The sequence below is a fragment of the Schistocerca piceifrons genome, chromosome 1 (assembly GCF_021461385.2).
Source record: "Schistocerca piceifrons isolate TAMUIC-IGC-003096 chromosome 1, iqSchPice1.1, whole genome shotgun sequence".
Classification (NCBI taxonomy): domain Eukaryota; kingdom Metazoa; phylum Arthropoda; class Insecta; order Orthoptera; family Acrididae; genus Schistocerca; species Schistocerca piceifrons.
Window position 1 is genome coordinate 662,057,841 of NC_060138.1, and position 18,236 is coordinate 662,076,076.

General features: G+C 43.6%; 1 protein-coding gene and 1 non-coding gene across 6 annotated transcripts in view; one reads left to right on the plus strand and one right to left on the minus strand.

Moving 5' to 3' along the window:
* LOC124805582 (sodium/potassium-transporting ATPase subunit alpha) overlaps nucleotides 1-18,236 on the plus strand; it is a 653,503-nt gene that overhangs the window by 492,414 nt on the left and 142,853 nt on the right. The window lies entirely within an intron of this gene.
* On the minus strand, nucleotides 16,357-16,429 carry Trnaa-cgc. Its single transcript has one exon. It is a non-coding gene; the product is annotated as a tRNA-Ala (tRNA).

An 18,236-nucleotide genomic window follows, 5' to 3' on the forward strand; every position in this document is an offset into this window, starting at 1 on the left:
TGTGGTCATCAACGGTACACTAGCGGGCGTGCAGCTCCGAAAGCCCTTATCGGTGATGTTTCGTTCAATGGTTCGCACGCTGATACTTGTTGATGGCCCATCATTGAAATCTGCAGCAGTTTGCGGAAGGGTTGCACTTCCGTCACGTTGAACGATTCTCTTCAATCGTCGGTGGTCCCGTTCTTGCAGGATCTTTTTCCGGGCGCGGCAATGTTGGAGATCTGATGTTTTACCGGATTCCTAATATTCGCGGTACACTCGTGAAATGGTCGTACGAGAAAATCCCCCCTTCATCGCCATCTCGGAGATGATCTAACATCTGCTCCAGACACTTGTCTTATATAGGTGTTGCCTACCGGAGCGCCGCATTCTGCCTGTTTATGTATCTCTGCATTTGAATTCGCATGCCTATACCAGTTTCTTTGGCGCTTCAGTGTATGATATGGAAACTGTGACGATTCAAACGTAATAAAACCGTGTGGAAATGCTAGACGAGGGCACCGGATAATTCAGTGTTTCGCAATACTGTCCAAAACGACTCGCTATAAAAGCCCTCCTGCAGCTGTGAATATGCGGGGGACTGTGTAATTTTCAAGCATCCAGGCCATTTCCAACAATATGAGCAGTGGGGGGTTTGGCGGGGTATTATCGCGGGAGATGAAGTTCTCTGCTGAGGAAGGTAGCTGCCTAAGTCAATGAATGAATGTCCATTCTCCTTAACTTTTATAAAAAAAAAATCTGGATTAAATGTTTCAACTGTCTTCTGTGTATGGATAATAAATTCTGCGGCAGCGAACAGCATGAAAGTAGTCGTGTCGACCCACACTATATTTTCTCATCTGCCATTTGCGTTGTGTGTTCGTTACGCGCGTGCAGCCTTTTGCGTTCATCCGAGTTACAAGAAGTTTCACAGTGGCAGCTTTATGATGAGTATCATACTTACGCAGTTCTGGTCGCACTATTTTAGTGATACTTTGTTGTCTAAGCCAGTGGCGGATACAAAATGGTTCAAATGGCTCTGAGCACTATGGGACTTAACTTCTGAGGTCATCAGTCCCCTAGAACTTAGAACTACTTAAACCTAACTAACCTAAGGACATCATTACACACATCCATGCCCGAGGCAGGATTCGAACCTGCGACCGTAGCGGTCACGCGGTTCCAAACTGAAGCGCTTAGAACCGGGCGGCCACACTGGCCGACCAGTGGCGGATACAGAAAAACCTTAAGGAAGGGCGCTAAAGATATCTTGAACTACATTTACTTTTACCGTAATAAAGAGTAATCAAGCCACATACAAAGTTTTAAGAAAGTTTTATTTAAACTAATTATACACATATACAAGACAATGCCATCTTATGATATAAAAAAGTTACAGTTGTGGTTCTCTTCCTTAAATGGTGAATTCTAGGTGGGTCGATGCAGGGAGCACTTAACACGTAACAGAAAACAGCATTAACATTACCTTTCGAGCATTGGCCGTCTTTCCAGTAATATTATACACATTCAAACACACCATAGTCTCACCCCAAGGGCATACTCCCATGGCCACCCTAAAATTCATCATGTCACACGTTACAGCCACGTCTTTGTACGCCGCGTTTTTGAAAACCTTCTTTCTGCTGTAGCAATAGATGCAGGTTGACAAACAAGTATTTTGTACAGAGTGTGCAAAGTAGGATAGTCAGACCTTGGACATACAGACAACGCTTGCATAACGGAATCACAATCAACCGATCACTCTCACTCTTGACTAATCTTCACGCTTGCACTTTCTACCGCTAGGACTTTTTACTTATTCATTCTTCAGTCTTAATATTTCTGCTTCTGAATGTAAACTAGCTTCCTATTCGGCGAATAGTCCGTATTTATAAAGCTACGTATCGAAGGTTCTCTGTACAAGAAAACAGTAGAATATTCGCGACTTTTCTGGAACAAATTCCAGACGGAATAACGTATCGAGATCACTAGAATGGCCGCGACTTTTCTCGTAGGTGTGTTAGCTGTCTACATGCCAGACAGAGCCGTATAAAATACGATGACGCGGACGCTCGTGCTACATAGGAAAGTACTACTACTCGATAACTCGATTCATCGAGTCGACTGATGAAAGAAACGAACGAATAGCGTGCGGGCTGACTGTCGGGGGCGGCGCGGGTGGCAATGCTGGTGGCCCCGCAAGGAGGGGGGGGGAGGGGGGAGAGGCGCCGGGAGCCCCCCATATGTATCCGCCATTGGTCTAAACACATATTAAACTCAACTGCCATTTTCGTGTCCGTGCTATTTCGTAATATAATGTATTTTAATGCCCTGTCTGAGTTAGTAAAATTAGAGTTTCTTCCAGATTGCTGTTAAGCAGAAAAAAAATTCCTAAGAAACTGTTCTATCGTGCCACTAGGTACTTTTATTAGATGTGACTGTTGCAGCGGAGGCAACAGAGAAGCCGTCGTTGACGAGTTGCCCTCGTAAGAAGCCTGTAAGTTCCGATATGACTGTAGATTAACAACACAACGACCACTGACGTACCTGCAGCTCACAACATATCCAGAGACGTCATAGTAAAAGAGAAATACGAACAAGAATGCTACGTCAGAAAAAAACTTCTGAAATATATATCCCAGTGTACCCTTGCGTTTTTGATGTTTTGATAGTTGTGGCAAGTCTTTGCACAGGGGAGGATCAGATTTCACGATACAAGTTTAGCATTTCCGCTTGGCGTCAGAAGATGACGGTGTATACGAGAGTAACAGACTCGAATCCCTGAAGTTGCGTAGTGAATCATTCACTCCGAGCTTGTATTTTTTCTTTTTTTTTTCAGGCGACGCGCAATTAAAGTAAGCCTTCTCGTTGTGTGAGTTCGAAATAAAGCGGAATGACAGAAAGCCTCCATGAGCAGTGTAAGTGCATCTATACCTGACACAGCAAATATGGTTTTTCCTTCTCAGTTATTTTTAAGTGAGAGGGAAAGCAATTGGATTGTTCTTTCCTATTTAGTGAAAGGATTTACCTCTATCGTTGACTCCTTTATTGCCGTTTACCGTTTACCAGTGGTCGTCAAACTGCTGTCTGCGTGTCCCATTTGGCCCGAATCATGTGTTTGTGCGGCCCGCATTTTATAATAATACGTATCTAGCAACTAACGGCCGAATTCAAAAACGACATTAACGTTAATAGCTTCTTAAAGGTGTAGTTTTCCTCCTCAGTGACAAACAAAAATATTTTAAAATATATTTCATTGTAAATGACGTTGATGAACTCGGCTGTAACGTGAGTAAAGTAAGCTGCTTGTTTCAAGGGAGCAGGGGTGAGTAGCGCGGCCACTGTGGGCTTACTGGATGTGACAGAGGGAATGTTTTGTCGTTTGTGGTTCCCCGACAACTCGTACTTATCAGTTCCTATGGTAAAACTTCTGACAGATAACTAACATGGATTTTTGAATGCTCGTTACAGGGATAGTCGTCTTCAAACGCGATACACTTACGTAGCGAGGAATACGAAATTAAATTGAGGCTGTTGTAATACGATGCAATCAGTAGAAGAAAATTGGCGTTTAAACAGTTCATCAAACTTTTGGGGTGTTGTCCGACATTCAGATTGCGTATTTAAATTTAAGTACAAGTAGTATTATTAGTCATTCGCGCACGTAGTAAAACCAACGCTTCACCACAGCTGTTAGATCTCTGAGGTTGGCAAAAATCTTAAAAAGATCTACTGACACGAAAAGTTTCGAATGAGAAAACGATCAGTACTTGTGGACCGACTGTCAACTTGCTGCGCCCTTACTACAGCTAGTCTGTTGGGGGCTCATGACGCACTAATTTATGTAGCTTAGCAGTTAATAATAAGACCGGAGATACGTGGCTCGGGGTACCGCCCAATAATAATGGCAGTATTGGGTATTGAGCAAAACAGTGTGATGAAAGCTGCCTTACGAAACTTCCTGGCACAGTAAAACTGTATGCCGGACCGAGACTCGAACTCGGGACTTTTGCCTTTCGCGGGCAAATGCTCTACCAACTGAGCTACCCAAGCCCGACTCAGGTCCCGTCCTCACAGCTTTAATTCTGCCAGTACCTCGTCTCCTACCTTCCAAACTTCACAGAAGCTCTCCTGGGAACCTTGCAGAACTAGCACTCGTAGAAGAAAGGATATTGCGGAGACATGGCTTAGCCACAGCCTGGGGGTTGTTTCTAGAATGAAATTTGCACTCTACAGCGGAGTGTGCGCTGATACGAAACTTCCAGGCAGATTAAAACTGTGTGCCGGTCCCATGGTAGCAATACCATGACGTGGTCACATGTCCAAAAGCAGCAAACGCGAAATTATATAACAAGTTCAAATTTAAAACTTGGAATTAAAACATTTCGGAAAGTCTTGGAATTCAGGGGACTGATGTCTTGCGTGTATCGATATCGGTCAGAGGCAAAAATTGTCGAGATTCTTGACTCCCGGGATGGATAAGCTATCTATATACATAAACTAGCTTCTACTGAGCCCTCAGAGCGCGAGTCCCACACGCAATTGGCCAATTATTACAGTAGGATTACCATTTAAATTCTATTACTAACAGAGAGGTAAATAAAGACTTTCGTCATTACTTCAACCATCATATTAAGTGCTTCAACAAATTTTGCGAAACCAGTGCAAATTCATTCTGCACATATGTCTGAATAACCTGATAAAGGTTCTCCCCAAAAGCAAAACATGTCTACTACTGAAGATCTCGACAGTCACCTTTGCAGATACACACTGTAATCTACCGGGCATTGCGCTATACGCCAACGAATTACTGAGAAAATTCGACAGAGTTGTAATTTCTATGGGAACAGTTTTGAGTAATGATATGCAAAATATTCGCCGCTGACATCAAATTAAGTAAAATTCGTTAAGGCCTCATGAAATTCGAGAACTGACGTAACATCAATCAGTATACTACTAATTTAGTAAAAACGTATTAATAACTCCTATAAACACGTTGCACCGAAAATTTGAGAGCTGGAATGTCCTGCGTGGGGAAAATCCGTTAAAGTTTGGGTAGTTTTCCTGGCGGAGGCGAAGGCCGAGCCCGTCCTCGTTGTGTAGCGTGTGCCGTGTACGGACAGGAACGTTGGCCTGGCTGTGCCCCCACCGGCCTCTGACCTCCGTGCACCGGAGTTTGTCACTCGGAAGCGCCACAGCGCAGGCTGCCCGCTGAGTCGTGCACTCGTGAACTCCTCTCCGTGAAAACTGTTAGCAGCAGACTGCACAACAAAGCGGCTCGATGTTGTCGAGCTCTTCTTCTTTCGATGTGACGATGTGTTTTGTTTCTTTTCTCTCTCTTTCGTTAGTTAGTCCTCAGCCTTGTCTGCTTTCACGCTGTTGCCATTTCATATAATATCGTGGTTGTTTCTTCATACGCAACATTGACTGAAATCTATAGTGTACACGAGTATGACAGTAATTTCTCGGTAGCAGGTTTTCTCCGGTGTTATATCCCTACTTCCTTCCCCCACAGTTCGCCACATTACATATTCTTTATCATCATATTCCAGAAGCTTATAGCTTTCTTGTGTGGTTTTCGTACCCTCCAACTTTTACTTACACATAATGCAATGTTCAAAATGTGCTGTTGTGGAATATTCTTCCTCGGCTCTAACTCAGTGTTTGATACGATCAAACTTCTTCTCTTAAAGATAGCTTAGTTCGCCTGATGCAGCCTTATCTTTGTCTTCATTCCTATAACCACCTAATACGATATTGCTCCCTAGTTAGTATAATATTTTCACTGCTTTCACCCCCCCCCCCCCCTTCTACAGTCATTAGCCGGAGGTTATCACAAATACCTATCACTTTTGTTCTTCTTTTCATTGTCATCAAAATAATTCCGTACTAATATAACCGTCAATAATATTTAAAGAGTCATCTAAGTGCTATGTAAGAGGCGATTATGAGCATTGGAGAGATCATCCCCACCGACTCACCAGGTTCAAGTGCCCGTTTGGTAAACACCGTATTCTGCTGCGAGAAGAAGTTCGTAACTGCCTGCTACACATACTCGTCCGACAGCAATCGCCCTCCCTTCAAAGCCATTTTAAGGGAGTGAAGCCGTGTCACTTGGGACGGAAATGTAGACAGGGTGCTCGAGCGTCTCCCACTCGAGTTGGTCAAACTTCTGCGTTGCATTTGCGACATGGGGAAGTACGTTATCCTGAAGCAGCAATACTCGTTGACGCAGTTTTCCTGAACGTTTCGACTTAATCGCGCGCCGTAATTTCTCCAGCGTTGCGCAATACCGTTTCCCAGTGATGAAGACACCAGATTCATTGAAATCAGTAAGCAATGGGCCCTGGTAATCAGAATTACCTTTCTAGCGCACCATTCTACAACAGTTGTTTTCGACAGACCTGCTGCCCTGTACACATTCTTCATTTTCCCATGAATGTCTACCGATGTTTCTCCTTCGGCAGCCAAAAAAGTATAACAGCACGTTGGTCCTGTTTGGGCGCATTTGGTAATAACGTCGTCGTAGTTCACGTTTTCACATTTACCGCACGCACGCCGGAAAGGCACGAATGCCACGCGAATTCCTTGCCAGCATCTCGGTCCCTATACACCCGTATCGGAGTCGGACTACGTTGCATATACGCTACAGCAACGCTTTCAAAAGGAAATTTTTTGATCGCCCCTTATATTTATTTTTTCCAGGAGGCCAATACTGTATGTGCTAAAAGTAGCAGCGATACGTATTCTCCTCTGGCTATATGCATATTCTAAACAGATCTTTCATTGCCAATTCGGTGCGCAAGTTAAACCTCTGCAGTACGAAAGCGCATTTTGACCTTTACCCATGTGCGTGTCTATTGTGACTGTCCACTTGTCTCCATTGTTTTAATTGGATGCTGCAAATCATTCGCCTGGCACTATTAATTCGCGCGTAATTCGTCGTAATTCTGAGCGTCTTATTCCGGCTTTCATTGTACGAGGTGCATTCAAGTTCTAAGGCCTCCGATTTTTTTTTTCTCCGGACTGGAAAGAGGTAGAAACATGCACATTGTTTTAAAATGAGGCCGCGTTCATTGTCAATACGTCCCAGAGATGGCAGCACCGTACGGCAGATGGAATTTTACCGCCAGCGGCGAGAATGAGAACTGTTTTAAATACTTAAAATGGCGACGTTTTCCTTACTTGAACAGCGTGCAATCATTCGTTTTTCTGAATTTGCGTGGTGTGAAACCACTTGAAATTCATCGACAGTTGGAGACATGTGGTGATGGGAGTTATGGATGTGTCGAAAGTGCGTTCGTGGGTGCGACAGTTTAATGAAGGCAGAACATCGTGTGACAACAAACCGAAACAACCTCGGGCTCGCACAAGCCAGTCTGACGACATGATCGAGAAAGTGGAGAGAATTGTTTTGGGGGATCGCCAAATGACTGTTGAACAGATCGCCTCCAGAGTTGGCATTTCTGTGGGTTCTGTGCACACAATCCTGCATGACGACCTGAAAATGCGAAAAGTGTCAGCCAGGTGGGTGCCACGAATGCTGACGGACGACCACATGGCTGCCCGTGTGGCATGTTGCCAAGCAATGTTGACGCGCAACGACACCATGAATGGGACTTTCTTTTCGTCGGTTGTAACAATGGATGAGATGTGGATGCCATTTTTCAATCCAGAAACAAAGCGCCAGTCAGCTCAATGGAAGCACACAGATTCACCGCCACCAAAAAAATTTCGGGTAACCACCAGTGCTGAAAAAATGATGGTGCCCATGTTCTGGGACAGCGAGGGCGTAATCCTTAGCCATTGCGTTCCAGAGGGCACTACAGTAACAGGTGCATCCTATGAAAATGTTTTGAAGAACAAATTCCTTCCTGCACTGCAACAAAAACGTCCGGGAAGGGCTGCGCGTGTGCTGTTTCACCAAGACAACGCACCCGCACATCGAGATAACGTTACGCAACAGTTTCTTCGTGATAACAACTTTGAAGTGATTCCTCATGCTCCCTACTCACCTGACCTGGCTCCTAGTGACTTTTGGCTTTTTCCAACAATGAAAGACACTCTCCGTGGCCGCACATTCACCAGCCGTGCTGCTATTGCCTCAGCGATTTTCCAGTGGTCAAAACAGACTCCTAAAGAAGCCTTCGCCGCTGCCATGGAATCATGGCGTCAGCGTTGTGAAAAATGTGTACGTCTGCAGGGCGATTACGTCGAGAAGTAACGCCAGTTTCATCGATTTCGGGTGAGTAGTTAATCAGAAAAAAAATCGGAGGCCTTAGAACTTGAATGCACCTCATAATAGCCTTACTTGTACGTCTCAGAACTCCCGTTTAGAATTATTTCTACGATTGTTAAAAGTAGATTAAAAATTTCTGCTTGAATACTTTTAGTCGCTGAAATGGAACAGATTATCCTTCTGGGTTTTTTTTGTTTTTTTTTTTTTTTGTTTGATTTTTCTTACGTAACATTTGAATCGACGTTTCACTGGTGTTAGATGGCAAACTGACAGAATGAGAGTACCGATCGTACCAGCTTGTGAAGTTTTTGGCATTGTCACGATAATTCTTTTTGGCGAATACGGTGCTACTTCTACTTCTTAGACTTTTGGTACCACACTAACTTCATGTCTTCTGAATGTAAGTAAGATTAATGTGGCTCCGAATTTATCTCATCGACAGCTTCCATTTTTTTTACCTCAGTTCTTTCGTTGCGCTATCATGTTGAATCCACCATACCAACTCCATGTGTCTACGACGCTATTCGACAGTCTCCTGCCCACGTACGGCGAGTAATGTGGTATTTACGTCGGTCTCCTTCTTTCCTCCGCCTTTAACAATGATGTATAACCGAATTACGCTTCTTACAGTAACGCCTATCCGTATCACTCTCCATGAATTGCTTTTATTCTTGTGTGCAGCGTCTTCCTCATGCTTGTGTTCTACCAACGTCCTTCCACTGTTGTTGTTGTGGACGTCACGGCGCATCGTCAGACGTTTTATTACAAAAAAATGGCTCTGAGCACTATGCGACTTAACTTCTGAGGTCATCAGTCGCCTAGAACTTAGAACTAATTAAACCTAACTAACCTAAGGACATCACACACATCCATACCCGAGGCAGGATTCGAACCTGCGACCGTAGCGGTCACGCGGTTCCAGACTGAAGCGCCTTTAACCGCACGGCCACACCGGCCGGCGTTTTATTACAGAAACAGTCGATACGGTTCGCTGTGAAAAGTAAAAGTGGTTGTCTGCATAGGAGGTGCTATCCAAAATTTTGGGGACTGGTGCTGCCATCTGTTGAAAACCTTACCTTTGGACTAATGGTCACCATCACCCTCGAAGTAGTTCCCATCCGTACGTACACACCGGTCCCAGCGCTTCTGCCACTGGTCAAACGTTTTCTGGAAGTCCTGTTCTTTGAGGGTGTTTATCACCGCCAGCGATGCTTCTTGAATCCTCTCTAGAGTGTCGAACCGACGGCCTTTCAACTTGAGTTTCAGTTTTGGGAACAGCGCGAAGGCCCAAGGTGCCAAATCTGGCGAGTACGGTGGGTTGAGTACAATCGTCATGTTGTTTTTTGCCAAAAAAAGTCCTGGTGAGCAAGGACGTGTGACAGGACGCGTTGTCGTGATGCAGCAGCCAGTTCCCTTGACGCCAAAGTTCGGGCCGTCGTCGCCGCACGTTTTCACGGAGCCGTCGCAGAAATTCACAGTAGTACTCGGAATTCACTGTTTGGCTGGGTGGGACGAATTCTTTGTGCACAATTCTCTTGGTATCAAAGAAAACGATGATCATGCTCTTCTATTTGCTCTTCACCTGTCTCGCTTTTTTGGGTCTTCCACTGGGACGGTTGTTGCTTTGTCTCTGGGTCATAACCGTAAATCCAGCTCTCGTCGCCGATGATAACCCCGTGACCAGAAGGTTGGATCATCAGATGCGGTCTGACGAAGGTCCGCGGATCCATCGTAAAATCGCCACACACCAAACACAGAGTATTACGGAAATCACTGTGGACACCCAACACGTCCTCCCAGCTGAATGCCACTTCGCACACTGACTCATCAGATATGCAGCTTTCGCCACCTAGCGGTGCAAAGATCTACTACTCCTACTTTCCAGATGGCAGCACCAGTCCCGAAAATTTTGGAATCCACCTCGTACGACATTTTGCGTTCTACGTTATGGAATGCGCAGAAATGATTGCATAATTGTGAAACATGTCGACCTCGTATTTGTTTGCTCGAGAGCGTATATCGTGTCGGACGTTGCACTTCAGTGCGGTAGGAATAACAGCCACGCCACATCTCGCGACGGATGCAGCTGCGTTGTAGGCTGTTGAACTGTGGTTCGTGTGTCCCGCCGACGCAGCTCACTGCAAGGACACCCCTCAACTCCGTGCTGACTCTCGCATTACCACTTCAGTCTGCTGGCTGCACTGCCAAGCGTGCTGTGCAAAACACACCGAGCCCTTCCACGACACAGACTTCAGCAGCGGCGTCGATATAGTATACGTGATACCGAAACACTGAGCGACTGGTAGTGTGCAGACCTTTACTTGGGAAATAGCTAAAATCATAGCTTGTAAAATTTAGAGGTTTTGGAGTGCCATCTGACGCTTAGTACACATTATAAGTTGCATACTCCATCATCAGAATATCCGAACATATGTATGGAACTCCAATCGACTTATTGTACGCAGTTATTAAATTATTATTTCGCAGTGGTCTTCCTCTTAAGTAGCTCATGATCTCCCTTAGCACTAGGAAAAGATATTCTGTACGGATGAACATTACAGCTTGGTCTGAACTGCTTTTTCAACACTCGACCTCGTGGGAAGTTAGAGTGTTTAGAGGATTAGTCGCTTTCGGACTGTGGAGGCTCTCTCACGTAATTACTATACTTCTTTTGAATCATCAGTCTTCTGACTGGTTTGATGTGACCCGCCACGAATTCCTCTCCTATGCCATTCTCTTCATCTTAGAGTAGCACTTGCAACCTACGTCTTCAGTTCAAAATGGTTCAAATGGCTCTGAGCACTATGGGACTTAACATCTGTGGTCATCAGTCCCCTAGAACTTAGAACTACTTAAACCAAACTAACCTAATGACATCACACATACATGCCCGAGGCAGGATTCGAACCTGCGACCGTAGCAGTCGCGCGGTTCCGGACTGCGCGCCTAGAACCGCTAGACCACCGCGGCCGGCCGTCTTCAGTTCTTTGCTGGTTGTATTCCTCCACAGTTTTTGCCCTCTACAGGTCCCTTTAATGCCATGGAAGTCATTCCCTCATGTCTTAACAAATGTTCTGTCATCCTGTCCCTTCTTCTTTCCAGTGTTCTCCAAATATTCCTTTCCTCTCCGATTGTGGGAAGAACCTCCTCATTCCTTACCTTATCAGTCCACCTAATTTTCAACATTCGTCTGTAGCACCGCATCTCAAATGCTTCGATTATCTTCTTTTCCAGTTTTCCCACGGTCAATATGTCACTGCCATATAATGCTGTGCTCCAAACGTTGTTGTTGTTGTGGTCTTCAGTCCTGAGACTGGTTTGATGCAGCCCTCCATGCTACTCTATCCTGTGCAAGCTTTTTCATCTCCCAGTACCTACTGCAACCTACATCCTTCTGAATCTGCTTAGTGTATTCATCTCTTGGTCTCCCTCTACGATTTTTACCCTCCACGCTGCACTCCAATACTAAATTGGTGATCCCTTGATGCCTCAGAACATGTCCTACCAACCGATCCCTTCTTCTGGTCAAATTGTGCCACAAACTTCTCTTCTCCCCAATCCTATTCAATACTTCCTCATTAGTTATGTGATCTACCCATCTAATCTTCAGCATTCTTCTGTAGCACCACATTTCAAAAGCTTCTATTCTCTTCTTGTCCAAACTATTTATCGTCCATGTTTCACTTCCATACATGGCTACACTCCATACAAATACTTTCAGAAACGACTTCCTGACACTTAAATCAATACTGGATGTTAACAAATTTCTCTTCTTCAGAAACGCTTTCCTTGCCATTGCCAGCCTACATTTTATATCCTCTCTACTTCGACCATCATCAGTTATTTTGCTCCCCAAATAGCAAAACTCCTTTACTACTTTAAGTGCCTCATTTCCTAATCTAATTCCCTCAGCATCACCCGACTTAATTAGACTACATTTCATTATCCTTGTTTTGCTTTTGTTGATGTTCATCTTATATCCTCCTTTCAAGACACTGTCCATTCCATTCAACTGCTCTTCCAAGTCCTTTGCTGTCTCTGACAGAATTACAATGTCATCGGCGAACCTCAAAGTTTTTATTTCTTCTCCATGAATTTTAATACCTACTCCGAATTTTTCTTTTGTTTCCTTTACTGCTTGCTCAATATACAGATTGAACAACATCGGGGAGAGGCTACAACCCTGTCTTACTCCCTTCCCAACCACCGCTTCCCTTTCATGTCCCTCGACTCTTATAACTGCCATCTGGTTTCTGTACAAATTGTAAATAGCCTTTCGCTCCCTGTATTTTACCCCTGCCACCTTTAGAATTTGAAAGAGAGTATTCCAGTCAACATTGTCAAAAGCTTTCTCTAAGTCTACAAATGCTAGAAACGTAGGTTTGCCTTTCCTTAATCTTTCTTCTAAGATAAGTCGTAAGGTCAGTATTGCCTCACGTGTTCCAGTGTTTCTACGGAATCCAAACTGATCTTCCCCGAGGTTGGCTTCTACTAGTTTTTCCATTCGTCTGTAAAGAATTCGTGTTAGTATTTTGCAGCTGTGACTTATTAAACTGATAGTTCGGTAATTTTCACATCTGTCAACACCTGCTTTCTTTGGGATTGGAATTATTATATTCTTCTTGAAGTCTGAGGGTATTTCGCCTGTTTCATACATCTTGCTCACCAGATGGTAGAGTTTTGTCAGGACTGGCTCTCCCACGGCCGTCAGTAGTTCCAATGGAACATTGTCTACTCCGGGGGCCTTGTTTCGACTCAGGTCTTTCAGTGCTCTGTCAAACTCTTCACGCAGTATCATATCTCCCATTTCATCTTCATCTACATCCTCTTCCATTTTCATAATATTGTCCTCAAGTACATCGCCCTTGTATAGACCCTCTATATACTCCTTCCACCTTTCTGCTTTCCCTTCTTTGCTTAGAACTGGGTTTCCATCTGAGCTCTTGATATTCATACAAGTCGTTCTCTTATCTCCAAAGGTCTCTTTAATTTTCCTGTAGGCGGTATCTATCTTACCTCTAGTGAGATAGGCCTCTACATCCTTACATTTGTCCTCTAGCCATCCCTGCTTAGCCATTTTGCACTTCCTGTCGATCTCATTTTTGAGACGTTTGTATTCCTTTTTGCCTGTTTCACTTACTGCATTTTTATATTTTCTCCTTTCATCAATTAAATTCAATATTTCTTCTGTTACCCAAGGATTTCTACTAGCCCTCGTCTTTTTACCTACTTGATCCTCTGCTGCCTTCACTACTTCATCCCTCAAAGCTACCCATTCTTCTTCTACTGTATTTATTTCCCCCATTCCTGTCAATTGCTCCCTTATGCTCTCCCTGAATCTCTGTACAACCTCTGGTTCTTTTAGTTTATCCAGGTCCCATCTCCTTAAATTCCCACCTTTTTGCAGTTTCTTCAGTTTTAATCTACAGGTCATAACCAATAGATTGTGGTCAGAGTCCACATCTGCCCCTGGAAATGTCTGACAATTTAAAACCTGGTTCCTAAATCTCTGTCTTACCATTATATAATCTATCTGATACCTTTTAGTATCTCCAGGGTTCTTCCATGTATACAACCTTCTTTCATGATTCTTAAACCAAGTGTTAGTTATGATTATGTTGTGCTCTGTGCAAAATTCTCAACAGATACCCCTCCGTTGTGGTTGCACCTACGGTACGGCTATCTGTATCACTGAGGCACGCAAGCCTCCCCACCAACGGCAAGGTCCATGGTTCATAGGGGTGGCTCCAAACGTATATTCTCAGAAATTTCTTCCTCAAATGCCTCTTTTGCCAGTGTTAGTCTGCTTTTGATGTCCTCCTTGCTCCGTCCATCATTAGTTATTTTGCTGCCCAGGTAGTAAAATTCCTTAACGACATCTACTATACTGTACTAATATACTATGAACAGGAAACTGTTCCTATGGTTGAGGAAGCCTACAATCCTGCTCGATGACATCTTGACCTCGGCCGCTCGCGACGAGCTGCCCGCCAAACTGGAGAACTCACTACACTCATTTTACACTTATCCTTTGCCTTGTTTTATTTGCAGAGATAATCGACATCTTCCATGCGGTAGGTGACAATCTTGTGTCTACAAGACTCAGAAACATTTCGAATTAAAATCTGACTTCGACCAGTGTCGATTTTACTCTATTGTACGTTGTAAAGCACCCTGAAAGAATTCATTCCGTTTCTTCCTTACTAACGTACAGAAATCTAATTTTCAATGTTGCAGTGACAATAGTTTACAGTTACATTCTTGGTAGCTCCATCAGTTTCAAAAATCGGAGTATGCACATGGTAAATTAATCCAGTGCTAAAGATCGTTATCGGCCACCGTCTTGCAGTTTAAATCCTCCACTATATCCGGCCTATGTGGCCGAGTGGTTCTAGGCGCTACAGTCTGGAACCGCGCGACCGCTACGGTGTGTGATGTCCTTAGTTAGGTTTAAGTAGTTCTAAGTTCTAGGGGACTGATGACCTCAGAAGTTAAGTCCCATAGTGCTCAGAGCCATTTGAACCTCCACTATATCTATTAAAAATATATTTTCCTTTTCATCTGATTATTCACAATACAGCGTTCAAAACTTCTAAAACATGAATAACCGCACATTCCACAATGCTGCTACGGTTACATACTTGCTAAATGGTCCTTCACAGGGAGGAACTGACTGACCAATTTCGTCGATCCAGCTGGTTGTGATTTCTTTATCTTCCGTTCATTAAGGTTTTGTTACACGAGACACCGTTTGGTATTACGCAGGCACCCAAATAGGGGTTTGCCTTGGCTGTTTTGAAGCACACACAGCCAAAGAAAGCCGAGAGAAAGCTGTGGACAAAGAAATGACTAATGCAGAGGAAGATATTCACTTATGCTCTGTTACTTGAAGAAGACATGCAGTTTGTGCAGTTCATGTACAGCCGCAAAACTTTCTAAAATGATTTTTTTGTATGCCTATAAATTACAGTTTTCAGATACGCCTTATGCACTATGCACTGCCTCATTGTTTGTCACAAATTCTGTTATGATACACAGAGTACGAATATCTATTGAGTGAGCCACCAGATGCAAAAACGTAATTTTTTCGCCAGCATATATTGCCTCCTCGTCACGTGACTTTTAGGTAGTTACTTTTGCAAACTAATGGTTCCTTCTTTCGTTTCGATTCTCATCCGTAACAGCTGCCGTTTTCACCATTTCCGATACTAATAAATAAACGTGTAAAAACAGAGCGAATGTGTGCAATATTGAAGTTGCTGTTTTTGTTCAAAATGTAAACAACGCCGTCATAAGTCACATGACGCAGTATGCTTGGCTCACGCCAAAGATAATCCTATTCTATGATTACTTGCGGAAGTACAAGAAACACAAAATAGCTGTCAGACTGCTGGAATTAATGTGTGTTTTTTTCTTGACGCTGTAAACTAATACCAGTCTGTTCCTCTCATAAAAACGCCATGCCGTCACTCAATGAAGCGAGGCGACACGCGGGAACTGATTGCTTGTAGGACGGCGGAGCCGAGTGCCGCCGAGTGTGACCGACGATGCACGAATGACCCGCTGGCAGGGGGCACACAGTAGGTCAGGGGTGGCCAGTTATTTCTGTCCGTCGCGCTGCAAATAGACGGCCGGCGGCTGGCCACGCGAAAAGAGACGCCGCCCCCAGTAGGCGTCTGACTGTCGGTAGAAACTTCCGCAGGCGTTTCAGGAACTCACGATCACGCTCCATATAATAAAGAGAGCAAATTTATCCTCTTTTTCACTTTTGCATGCTCATTCATGATTTTCCATCGCGGTAATTTATTTATGGGCTCATAATATGCCTCCACTATTCTTTCTTGTTTACATATGGTATTTTATTATATTTAGATGTATCCTAGCAGTTATGGCCAATTAACACAGGTTTCCGCACATGGCTTCGTAGTTCATTTGGTTCATCTCTCTTATCTGCCACAACATTAAGTGATTGTGGTGGTTAGTGTTTAACATCCCGTCGACAACGAGGTCATTAGAGACGGAGCGCAAGCTCGGGTTAGGGAAGGATTGGGAAGGAAATCGGCCGTGCCCTTTCAAAGGAACCATCCCGGCATTTGCCTGCAACGATTTAGGGAAATCACGGAAAACCTAAATCAGGATGGCTGGAGACGGGATTGAACCGTCGTCCTCCCGAATGCGAGTCCAGTGTGCTAACCACTGCACCACCTCGCTCTGTTTAAGTGATTGTGATAAGTTGCTTCCTAGATACCTTGTCAAGCCGTAGATACTAATTCAGCATCGGGGAAGACGAAGACATTCCACTGCAATTAACAACAAGGTGTGTAAATCTACCTCCTTTCTCGTATTTCCTTCACCATAAATCATTTGTACGTCCCCTACAATAATACACACAACTTTCCTAATAAAATTTATAAGTTCGTAAAAAGGATTTTTTTTTGTGAACAGAACATCAACTTTTTGGAGGGATCCAATATCAATTTATTCTTCTTCTGCAACATAGTACCAATAATCTTCAATTATTTCGAACTTTAATCAGTAAATACGGAACTATGCGTATCACAATTACTTGTCATGCAAGAGATAACTCAAGAGAATCCTGAAAACGAATTCGTTTTGATCTTGAACTGAGAACGGTAAAAGCATCCGCTTTTGTAGAGGGAAGCAAAAGCTATAAATAAAGAAAACTAATTATAATATGGTTACTTTCGCGCGTGCTGTGGTAGAGTGATATTATCGGAGAGTTATTTAGACCATGGCAGAGAGGGTCACATCTTTTAAGGGCACTGTGTAATTTCCCAATTCGTGTCACTATTTTGCAGTCAAGACTTGTTAAACTGGTGATTCAGTATTATTCACACCTGCCGGTACCTGTCGTCTTTGACAATGAAATTATTACATTCATCTTGAAGTATGAGAGTATTTTTGCCTGTCAGATACATCTTGCAAACCAGGTGGAATAATTTTGGTATACCTGGCTGTCCCAAGAATCTCAATAACTCTGGGGGAATGTTGTCTGTTCCATGGGTCTTGTTTCCTCTTAGGCTTTTCAGTACTCTGTCAAATTATTCTCGCCGTATCATATCTCCAATCTCATCTTCACTTACTTCTTCTTCTGTTTTTATAACATTTTCCTCAAATATATAGTCTCTATGTATTCTTTCCACCTTTTAGCTTTCCTTTTTTTGTTTAGTACTGGCTAGCCATCTCAGCTCTTGAGATATTTATACAACTGCTTGTCTTTCCTAGAAAGGCCTCTTTAATTTTGCAATAGACAGCATCTATCATTCCCCTACTTATGCATGTTCCCACAGCCGTGCATTTGCCCTCCTGCCATTCCTGATTAGCCATTTTGCTCTTTGACACTCTCATTTTTTAGACGTAGTGCAGATGTAGATGTAAATCTACATTGTGCTTATATCACGCGATAGTGGCTACATTTGACTGCGGCTTATAACCGCTATCAGACTAATGGTACTTAGAGTTACAATGGTTTCTCTGAATATGGAAGCTTGGTGTTTGGTGACGTTAATTGTATCTTGCACGGTACTGAATTTTATTCCCGTGACAATTGTGTGTAAGGCACGTTCGGCCGAGGCAAACTTTGACATGAACTTGTAACATCTTGTCGCCTGTTAGCGCTTCACCATCCTCGTATCGTTCGAAGTACTCTAACCCAAAACACACGCGAACGATTTACGGGTATCGCTGTTTTCGTGATATCCGTTCCTACATGCTAAGCTCATCACAGTCCGTCGTTTGCCAAAGTCCCTTAATCGGCAACGTTTCCCATTTTCTGTACGTAAAGGTCCAGATGCGGGGTCACCGCAAAACAAATATTAAAATATGTCTTTCAATAACATAATACAAAATTTAAATTATATTGAAGCCTTTCCAATATTTCCTCGTGAATTCTAAGAATGATAGTCGACTTGTTTAGAAATGTTGATATAGAGTGAAGTTTTCTAAACAGGCTGCGCCTTGAAATTCCGGTTAGTTCCATTTATAGCAGAGGATAGCG